The sequence below is a fragment of the Misgurnus anguillicaudatus genome, chromosome 23, assembly GCF_027580225.2.
Source record: "Misgurnus anguillicaudatus chromosome 23, ASM2758022v2, whole genome shotgun sequence".
NCBI lineage: Eukaryota > Metazoa > Chordata > Actinopteri > Cypriniformes > Cobitidae > Misgurnus > Misgurnus anguillicaudatus.
Window position 1 is genome coordinate 37,712,501 of NC_073359.2, and position 7,500 is coordinate 37,720,000.

Genomic DNA, 7,500 nt, shown 5'->3' on the forward strand with positions numbered 1-7,500 from the left:
GAATACCAGGTGCTGTAAGCATTTAATTAATTATTTAATTATTTATTCATATAATTTTTTTCCAGAAATGCATCCTTTCTGTAAGCGTTCGCCGATGGCATGGCGTTGCCACATTAGTCTTGAAGTGGCTCTCGAATTGAGTCAGCGCTCGCTTATGGCCACACCACCCTGAGCACGCCCGCTCTCGTCTGATCTCGGAAGCCAAGCAGGGTCGGGCCTGGTTAGTACTTGGATGGGAGACCGCCTGGGAATACCAGGTGCTGTAAGCATTTAATTCTTTATTTAATTAATTATTTAATTATTTATTTATATAAATTTTTTCCAGAAATGCATCCTTTCTGTAAGCGTTCGCCGATGGCATGGCGTTGCCACATTAGTCTTGAAGTGGCTCTCGAATCGAGTCAGCGCTCGCTTACGGCCACACCACCCTGAGCACGCCCGCTCTCGTCTGATCTCGGAAGCCAAGCAGGGTCGGGCCTGGTTAGTACTTGGATGGGAGACCGCCTGGGAATACCAGGTGCTGTAAGCATTTAATTAATTATTTATTCATATAATTTTTCCCAGAAATGCATCCTTTCTGTAAGCGTTCGCCGATGGCATGGCGTTGCCACATTAGTCTTGAAGTGGCTCTCGAATCGAGTTAGCGCTCGCTTACGGCCACACCACCCTGAGCACGCCCGCTCTCGTCTGATCTCGGAAGCCAAGCAGGGTCGGGCCTGGTTAGTACTTGGATGGGAGACCGCCTGGGAATCCCAGGTGCTGTAAGCATTTAATTAATTATTTAATTATTTATTCATATAATTTTTTTCCAGAAATGCATCCTTTCTGTAAGCGTTCGCCGATGGCATGGCGTTGCCACATTAATCTTGAAGTGGCTCTCGAATTGAGTCAGCGCTCGTTTACGGCCACACCACCCTGAGCACGCCCGCTCTCGTCTGATCTCGGAAGCCAAGCAGGGTCGGGCCTGGTTAGTACTTGGATGGGAGACCGCCTGGGAATACCAGGTGCTGTAAGCATTTAATTAATTATTTAATTATTTATTCATATAATTTTTTCCAGAAATGCATCCTTTCTGTAAGCGTTCGCACGTAGCATGGCGTTGCCACATTAGTCTTGAAGTGGCCCTCGAATCGAGTCAGCGCTCGCTTACGGCCACACCACCCTGAGCACGCCCGCTCTCGTCTGATCTCGGAAGCCAAGCAGTGTCGGGCCTGGTCAGTACTTGGATGGGACACCGCCTGGGAATACCAGGTGCTGTAAGCATTTAATTAATTATTTAATTATTTATTCATATCATTTTTTTCCAGAAATGCATCCTTTCTGTAAGCGTTCGCCGATGGCATGGCGTTGCCACATTAGTCTTGAAGTGGCTCTCGAATTGAGTCAGCGCTCGCTTATGGCCACACCACCCTGAGCACGCCCGCTCTCGTCTGATCTCGGAAGCCAAGCAGGGTCGGGCCTGGTTAGTACTTGGATGGGAGACCGCCTGGGAATACCAGGTGCTGTAAGCATTTAATTATTTATTTAATTATTTATTCATATAATTTTTTTCCAGAAATGCATCCTTTCTGTAAGCGTTCGCACATGGCATGGCGTTGCCACATTAGTCTTGAAGTGGCTCTCGAATCGAGTCAGCGCTCGCTTACGGCCACACCACCCTGAGCACGCCCGCTCTCGTCTGATCTCGGAAGCCAAGCAGGGTCGTGCCTGGTTAGTACTTGGATGGGAGACCGCCTGGGAATAGCAGGTGCTGTAAGCATTTAATTAATTATTTAATTATTTATTCATATAATTTTGTTCCAGAAATGCATCCTTTCTGTAAGCGTTCGCCGATGGCATGGCGTTGCCACATTAGTCTTGAAGTGGCTCTCGAATCGAGTCAGCACTCGCTTACGGCCACACCACCCTGAGCACGCCCGCTCTTGTCTGATCTCGGAAGCCAAGCAGGCTCGGGCCTGGTTAGTACTTGGATGGGAGACCTCCTGGGAATACCAGGTGCTGTAAGCATTTAATTCTTTATTTAATTAATTATTTAATTACTTATTCATATAAATTTTTTCCAGAAATGCATCCTTTCTGTAAGCGTTCGCTGATGGCATGGCGTTGCCACATTAGTCTTGAAGTGGCTCTCGAATTGAGTCAGCGCTCGCTTATGGCCACACCACCCTGAGCACGCCCTCTCTCGTCTGATCTCGGAAGCCAAGCAGGTTCGGGCCTGGTTAGTACTTGGATGGGAGACCGCCTGGGAATACCAGGTGCTGTAAGCATTTAATTCTTTATTTAATTAATTATTTAATTACTTATTCATATAAATTTTTTCCAGAAATGCATCCTTTCTGTAAGCGTTCGCTGATGGCATGGCGTTGCCACATTAGTCTTGAAGTGGCTCTCGAATCGAGTCAGCGCTCGCTTACGGCCTCACCACCCTGAGCACGCCCGCTCTCGTCTGATCTCGGAAGCCAAGCAGGGTCGGGCCTGGTTAGTACTTGGATGGGAGACCGCCTGGGAATATCAGGTGCTGTAAGCATTTATTTAATTATTTATTCATATAATTTTTTCCAGAAATGCATCCTTTCTGTAAGCGTTCGCACATGGCATGGCGTTGCCACATTAGTCTTGAAGTGGCTCTCGAATCAAGTCAGCGCTCGCTTACGGCCACACCACCCTGAGCACGCCCGCTCTCGTCTGATCCCGGAAGCCAAGCAGGGTCGGGCCTGGTTAGTACTTGGATGGGAGACCGCCTGGGAATACCAGGTGCTGTAAGCATTTAATTAATTATTTAATTATTTATTCATATAATTTTTTTCCAGAAATGCATCCTTTCTGTAAGCGTTCGCCGATGGCATGGCGTTGCCACATTAGTCTTGAAGTGGCTCTCGAATTGAGTCAGCGCTCGCTTATGGCCACACCACCCTGAGCACGCCCTCTCTCGTCTGATCTCGGAAGCCAAGCAGGTTCGGGCCTGGTTAGTACTTGGATGGGAGACCGCCTGGTAATACCAGGTGCTGTAAGCATTTAATTCTTTATTTAATTAATTATTTAATTATTTATTTATATAAATTTTTTCCAGAAATGCATCCTTTCTGTAAGCGTTCGCCGATGGCATGGCGTTGCCACATTAGTCTTGAAGTGGCTCTCGAATCGAGTCAGCGCTCGCTTACGGCCACACCACCCTGAGCACGCCCGCTCTCGTCTGATCTCGGAAGCCAAGCAGGGTCGGGCCTGGTTAGTACTTGGATGGGAGACCGCCTGGGAATACCAGGTGCTGTAAGCATTTAATTAATTATTTATTCATATAATTTTTCCCAGAAATGCATCCTTTCTGTAAGCGTTCGCCGATGGCATGGCGTTGCCACATTAGTCTTGAAGTGGCTCTCGAATCGAGTTAGCGCTCGCTTACGGCCACACCACCCTGAGCACGCCCGCTCTCGTCTGATCTCGGAAGCCAAGCAGGGTCGGGCCTGGTTAGTACTTGGATGGGAGACCGCCTGGGAATCCCAGGTGCTGTAAGCATTTAATTAATTATTTAATTATTTATTCATATAATTTTTTTCCAGAAATGCATCCTTTCTGTAAGCGTTCGCCGATGGCATGGCGTTGCCACATTAATCTTGAAGTGGCTCTCGAATTGAGTCAGCGCTCGTTTACGGCCACACCACCCTGAGCACGCCCGCTCTCGTCTGATCTCGGAAGCCAAGCAGGGTCGGGCCTGGTTAGTACTTGGATGGGAGACCGCCTGGGAATACCAGGTGCTGTAAGCATTTAATTAATTATTTAATTATTTATTCATATAATTTTTTCCAGAAATGCATCCTTTCTGTAAGCGTTCGCACGTAGCATGGCGTTGCCACATTAGTCTTGAAGTGGCCCTCGAATCGAGTCAGCGCTCGCTTACGGCCACACCACCCTGAGCACGCCCGCTCTCGTCTGATCTCGGAAGCCAAGCAGTGTCGGGCCTGGTCAGTACTTGGATGGGACACCGCCTGGGAATACCAGGTGCTGTAAGCATTTAATTAATTATTTAATTATTTATTCATATCATTTTTTTCCAGAAATGCATCCTTTCTGTAAGCGTTCGCCGATGGCATGGCGTTGCCACATTAGTCTTGAAGTGGCTCTCGAATTGAGTCAGCGCTCGCTTATGGCCACACCACCCTGAGCACGCCCGCTCTCGTCTGATCTCGGAAGCCAAGCAGGGTCGGGCCTGGTTAGTACTTGGATGGGAGACCGCCTGGGAATACCAGGTGCTGTAAGCATTTAATTATTTATTTAATTATTTATTCATATAATTTTTTTCCAGAAATGCATCCTTTCTGTAAGCGTTCGCACATGGCATGGCGTTGCCACATTAGTCTTGAAGTGGCTCTCGAATCGAGTCAGCGCTCGCTTACGGCCACACCACCCTGAGCACGCCCGCTCTCGTCTGATCTCGGAAGCCAAGCAGGGTCGTGCCTGGTTAGTACTTGGATGGGAGACCGCCTGGGAATAGCAGGTGCTGTAAGCATTTAATTAATTATTTAATTATTTATTCATATAATTTTGTTCCAGAAATGCATCCTTTCTGTAAGCGTTCGCCGATGGCATGGCGTTGCCACATTAGTCTTGAAGTGGCTCTCGAATCGAGTCAGCACTCGCTTACGGCCACACCACCCTGAGCACGCCCGCTCTCGTCTGATCTCGGAAGCCAAGCAGGGTCGGGCCTGGTTAGTACTTGGATGGGAGACCTCCTGGGAATACCAGGTGCTGTAAGCATTTAATTCTTTATTTAATTAATTATTTAATTACTTATTCATATAAATTTTTTCCAGAAATGCATCCTTTCTGTAAGCGTTCGCTGATGGCATGGCGTTGCCACATTAGTCTTGAAGTGGCTCTCGAATCGAGTCAGCGCTCGCTTACGGCCTCACCACCCTGAGCACGCCCGCTCTCGTCTGATCTCGGAAGCCAAGCAGGGTCGGGCCTGGTTAGTACTTGGATGGGAGACCGCCTGGGAATATCAGGTGCTGTAAGCATTTATTTAATTATTTATTCATATAATTTTTTCCAGAAATGCATCCTTTCTGTAAGCGTTCGCACATGGCATGGCGTTGCCACATTAGTCTTAAAGTGGCTCTCGAATCGAGTCAGCGCTCGCTTACGGCCACACCACCCTGAGCACGCCCGCTCTCGTCTGATCTCGGAAGCCAAGCAGGGTCGGGCCTGGTTAGTACTTGGATGGGAGACCGCCTGGGAATACCAGGTGCTGTAAGCATTTAAATATTTATTTAATTATTTATTCATATATTTTTTTTCCAGAAATGCATCCTTTCTGTAAGCGTTCGCCGATGGCATGGCGTTGCCACATTAATCTTGAAGTGGCTCTCGAATTGAGTCAGCGCTCGCTTACGGCCACACCACCCTGAGCACGCCCGCTCTCGTCTGATCTCGGAAGCCAAGCAGGGTCGGGCCTGGTTAGTACTTGGATGGGAGACCGCCTGGGAATACCAGGTGCTGTAAGCATTTAATTAATTATTTAATTATTTATTCATATAATTTTTTCCAGAAATGCATCCTTTCTGTAAGCGTTCGCACATGGCATGGCGTTGCCACATTAGTCTTGAAGTGGCTCTCGAATCGAGTCAGCGCTCGCTTACGGCCACACCACCCTGAGCACGCCCGCTCTCGTCTGATCTCGGAAGCCAAGCAGGGTCGGGCCTGGTTAGTACTTGGATGGGAGACCGCCTGGGAATACCAGGTGCTGTAAGCATTTAATTAATTATTTAATTATTTATTCATATAATTTTTTTCCAGAAATGCATCCTTTCTGTAAGCGTTCGCCGATGGCATGGCGTTGCCACATTAGTCTTGAAGTGGCTCTCGAATCGAATCAGCACTCGCTTACGGCCACACCACCCTGAGCACGCCCGCTCTCGTCTGATCTCGGAAGCCAAGCAGGGTCGGGCTTGGTTAGTACTTGGATGGGAGACCGCCTGGGAATACCAGGTGCTGTAAGCATTTAATTAATTATTTAATTATTTATTCATATAATTTTTTTCCAGAAATGCATCCTTTCTGTAAGCGTTCGCCGATGGCATGGCGTTGCCACATTAGTCTTGAAGTGGCTCTCGAATTGAGTCAGCGCTCGCTTCATGGCCACACCACCCTGAGCACGCCCGCTCTCGTCTGATCTCGGAAGCCAAGCAGGGTCGGGCCTGGTTAGTACTTGGATGGGAGACCGCCTGGGAATACCAGGTGCTGTAAGCATTTAATTAATTATTTAATTATTTATTCATATAATTTTTTCCAGAAATGCATCCTTTCTGTAAGCGTTCGCACATGGCATGGCGTTGCCACATTAGTGTTGAAGTGGCTCTCGAATCGAGTCAGCGCTCGCTTACGGCCACACCACCCTGAGCACGCCCGCTCTCGTCTGATCTCGGAAGCCAAGCAGGGTCGGGCCTGGTTAGTACTTGGATGGGAGACCGCCTGGGAATACCAGGTGCTGTAAGCATTTAATTATTTATTTATTTAATTAATTATTTAATTACTTATTCATATAATTTTTTTTCCAGAAATGCATCCTTTCTGTAAGCGTTCGCCGATGGCATGGCGTTGCCACATTAGTCTTGAAGTGGCTCTCGAATCGAGTCAGCGCTCGCTTACGGCCACACCACCCTGAGCACGCCCGCTCTCGTCTGATCTCGGAAGCCAAGCAGGGTCGGGCCTGGTTAGTACTTGGATGGGTGACCGCCTGGGAATACCAGGTGCTGTAAGCATTTAATTCTTTATTTAATTAATTATTTAATTATTTATTCATATAATTTTTTTCCAGAAATGCATCCTTTCTGTAAGCGTTCGCCGATGGCATGGCGTTGCCACATTAGTCTTGAAGTGGCTCTCGAATCGGGTCAGCGCTCGCTTACGGCCACACCACCCTGAGCACGCCCGCTCTCGTCTGATCTCGGAAGCCAAACAGGGTCGGGCCTGGTAAGTACTTGGATGGGAGACCTCCTGGGAATACCAGGTGCTGTAAGCATTTAATTCTATATTTAATTAATTATTTAATTACTTATTCATATAATTTTTTTCCAGAAATGCATCCTTTCTGTAAGCGTTCGCCGATGGCATGGCGTTGCCACATTAGTCTTGAAGTGGCTCTCGAATCGAGTCAGCGCTCGCTTACGGCCACACCACCCTGAGCACGCCCGCTCTCGTCTGATCTCGGAAGCCAAGCAGGGTCGTGCCTGGTTAGTACTTGGATGGGAGACCGCCTGGGAATACCAGGTGCTGTAAGCAATTAATTCTTTATTTAATTAATTATTTAATTATTTATTCATATAATTTTTTTCCAGAAATGCATCCTTTCTGTAAGCGTTCGCCGATGGCATGGCGTTGCCACATTAGTCTTGAAGTGGCTCTCGAATCGAGTAAGCACTCGCTTACGGCCACACCGTCCTGAGCACGCCCGCTCTCGTCTGATTTCGGAAGCCAAGCAGGGTCGGGCCTGGTTAGTACTTGGAT

The 7,500-nt window shown here is 47.8% G+C and overlaps 22 non-coding genes and 9 pseudogenes across 22 annotated transcripts in view; all 31 read left to right on the plus strand.

Annotated features, from left to right (window-relative positions):
- LOC141359749 (5S ribosomal RNA) overlaps window positions 1-21 on the plus strand; it is a 119-nt gene extending 98 nt beyond the window's left edge. Inside the window, exon 1 of the ribosomal RNA XR_012366230.1 lies at window positions 1-21. This exon is cut by the window's left edge and continues 98 nt beyond it. This is a non-coding gene — a ribosomal RNA (5S ribosomal RNA).
- A 129-nt stretch (window positions 22-150) lies between these two features.
- LOC141359823 (5S ribosomal RNA) lies at window positions 151-269 on the plus strand. The gene has a single exon (XR_012366303.1). It is a non-coding gene; the product is annotated as a 5S ribosomal RNA (ribosomal RNA).
- Window positions 270-410: 141 nt separating this feature from the next.
- On the plus strand, window positions 411-529 carry LOC141361071 (5S ribosomal RNA). The gene has a single exon (XR_012367123.1). It is a non-coding gene; the product is annotated as a 5S ribosomal RNA (ribosomal RNA).
- Window positions 530-649: 120 nt separating this feature from the next.
- LOC141359741 (5S ribosomal RNA) lies at window positions 650-768 on the plus strand. Its single transcript, XR_012366222.1, has one exon. It is a non-coding gene; the product is annotated as a 5S ribosomal RNA (ribosomal RNA).
- A 129-nt stretch (window positions 769-897) lies between these two features.
- LOC141359783 (5S ribosomal RNA) lies at window positions 898-1,016 on the plus strand. Its single transcript, XR_012366264.1, has one exon. It is a non-coding gene; the product is annotated as a 5S ribosomal RNA (ribosomal RNA).
- A 128-nt stretch (window positions 1,017-1,144) lies between these two features.
- Window positions 1,145-1,263, plus strand: LOC141360690 (5S ribosomal RNA; annotated as a pseudogene).
- A 129-nt stretch (window positions 1,264-1,392) lies between these two features.
- LOC141359824 (5S ribosomal RNA) lies at window positions 1,393-1,511 on the plus strand. The gene has a single exon (XR_012366304.1). It is a non-coding gene; the product is annotated as a 5S ribosomal RNA (ribosomal RNA).
- A 129-nt stretch (window positions 1,512-1,640) lies between these two features.
- Window positions 1,641-1,759, plus strand: LOC141360716 (5S ribosomal RNA; annotated as a pseudogene).
- A 129-nt stretch (window positions 1,760-1,888) lies between these two features.
- On the plus strand, window positions 1,889-2,007 carry LOC141360635 (5S ribosomal RNA; annotated as a pseudogene).
- A 141-nt stretch (window positions 2,008-2,148) lies between these two features.
- On the plus strand, window positions 2,149-2,267 carry LOC141360873 (5S ribosomal RNA; annotated as a pseudogene).
- Window positions 2,268-2,408: 141 nt separating this feature from the next.
- LOC141360288 (5S ribosomal RNA) lies at window positions 2,409-2,527 on the plus strand. The gene has a single exon (XR_012366801.1). It is a non-coding gene; the product is annotated as a 5S ribosomal RNA (ribosomal RNA).
- A 120-nt stretch (window positions 2,528-2,647) lies between these two features.
- Window positions 2,648-2,766, plus strand: LOC141359750 (5S ribosomal RNA). The gene has a single exon (XR_012366231.1). It is a non-coding gene; the product is annotated as a 5S ribosomal RNA (ribosomal RNA).
- Window positions 2,767-2,895: 129 nt separating this feature from the next.
- On the plus strand, window positions 2,896-3,014 carry LOC141360998 (5S ribosomal RNA; annotated as a pseudogene).
- A 141-nt stretch (window positions 3,015-3,155) lies between these two features.
- Window positions 3,156-3,274, plus strand: LOC141361072 (5S ribosomal RNA). The gene has a single exon (XR_012367124.1). It is a non-coding gene; the product is annotated as a 5S ribosomal RNA (ribosomal RNA).
- A 120-nt stretch (window positions 3,275-3,394) lies between these two features.
- On the plus strand, window positions 3,395-3,513 carry LOC141359742 (5S ribosomal RNA). Its single transcript, XR_012366223.1, has one exon. It is a non-coding gene; the product is annotated as a 5S ribosomal RNA (ribosomal RNA).
- Window positions 3,514-3,642: 129 nt separating this feature from the next.
- LOC141359784 (5S ribosomal RNA) lies at window positions 3,643-3,761 on the plus strand. Its single transcript, XR_012366265.1, has one exon. It is a non-coding gene; the product is annotated as a 5S ribosomal RNA (ribosomal RNA).
- Window positions 3,762-3,889: 128 nt separating this feature from the next.
- Window positions 3,890-4,008, plus strand: LOC141360691 (5S ribosomal RNA; annotated as a pseudogene).
- A 129-nt stretch (window positions 4,009-4,137) lies between these two features.
- On the plus strand, window positions 4,138-4,256 carry LOC141359825 (5S ribosomal RNA). Its single transcript, XR_012366305.1, has one exon. It is a non-coding gene; the product is annotated as a 5S ribosomal RNA (ribosomal RNA).
- A 129-nt stretch (window positions 4,257-4,385) lies between these two features.
- LOC141360717 (5S ribosomal RNA) lies at window positions 4,386-4,504 on the plus strand (annotated as a pseudogene).
- Window positions 4,505-4,633: 129 nt separating this feature from the next.
- On the plus strand, window positions 4,634-4,752 carry LOC141361237 (5S ribosomal RNA). The gene has a single exon (XR_012367289.1). It is a non-coding gene; the product is annotated as a 5S ribosomal RNA (ribosomal RNA).
- Window positions 4,753-4,893: 141 nt separating this feature from the next.
- Window positions 4,894-5,012, plus strand: LOC141360289 (5S ribosomal RNA). The gene has a single exon (XR_012366802.1). It is a non-coding gene; the product is annotated as a 5S ribosomal RNA (ribosomal RNA).
- A 120-nt stretch (window positions 5,013-5,132) lies between these two features.
- Window positions 5,133-5,251, plus strand: LOC141361073 (5S ribosomal RNA). The gene has a single exon (XR_012367125.1). It is a non-coding gene; the product is annotated as a 5S ribosomal RNA (ribosomal RNA).
- Window positions 5,252-5,380: 129 nt separating this feature from the next.
- Window positions 5,381-5,499, plus strand: LOC141361075 (5S ribosomal RNA). The gene has a single exon (XR_012367127.1). It is a non-coding gene; the product is annotated as a 5S ribosomal RNA (ribosomal RNA).
- Window positions 5,500-5,627: 128 nt separating this feature from the next.
- On the plus strand, window positions 5,628-5,746 carry LOC141361076 (5S ribosomal RNA). Its single transcript, XR_012367128.1, has one exon. It is a non-coding gene; the product is annotated as a 5S ribosomal RNA (ribosomal RNA).
- A 129-nt stretch (window positions 5,747-5,875) lies between these two features.
- On the plus strand, window positions 5,876-5,994 carry LOC141359918 (5S ribosomal RNA). Its single transcript, XR_012366410.1, has one exon. It is a non-coding gene; the product is annotated as a 5S ribosomal RNA (ribosomal RNA).
- Window positions 5,995-6,124: 130 nt separating this feature from the next.
- LOC141360792 (5S ribosomal RNA) lies at window positions 6,125-6,243 on the plus strand (annotated as a pseudogene).
- Window positions 6,244-6,371: 128 nt separating this feature from the next.
- LOC141361077 (5S ribosomal RNA) lies at window positions 6,372-6,490 on the plus strand. Its single transcript, XR_012367129.1, has one exon. It is a non-coding gene; the product is annotated as a 5S ribosomal RNA (ribosomal RNA).
- A 146-nt stretch (window positions 6,491-6,636) lies between these two features.
- Window positions 6,637-6,755, plus strand: LOC141361107 (5S ribosomal RNA). The gene has a single exon (XR_012367159.1). It is a non-coding gene; the product is annotated as a 5S ribosomal RNA (ribosomal RNA).
- A 141-nt stretch (window positions 6,756-6,896) lies between these two features.
- On the plus strand, window positions 6,897-7,015 carry LOC141359923 (5S ribosomal RNA). The gene has a single exon (XR_012366416.1). It is a non-coding gene; the product is annotated as a 5S ribosomal RNA (ribosomal RNA).
- Window positions 7,016-7,156: 141 nt separating this feature from the next.
- Window positions 7,157-7,275, plus strand: LOC141360434 (5S ribosomal RNA). Its single transcript, XR_012366948.1, has one exon. It is a non-coding gene; the product is annotated as a 5S ribosomal RNA (ribosomal RNA).
- Window positions 7,276-7,416: 141 nt separating this feature from the next.
- Window positions 7,417-7,500, plus strand: part of LOC141360511 (5S ribosomal RNA) — a 119-nt pseudogene continuing 35 nt past the window's right edge.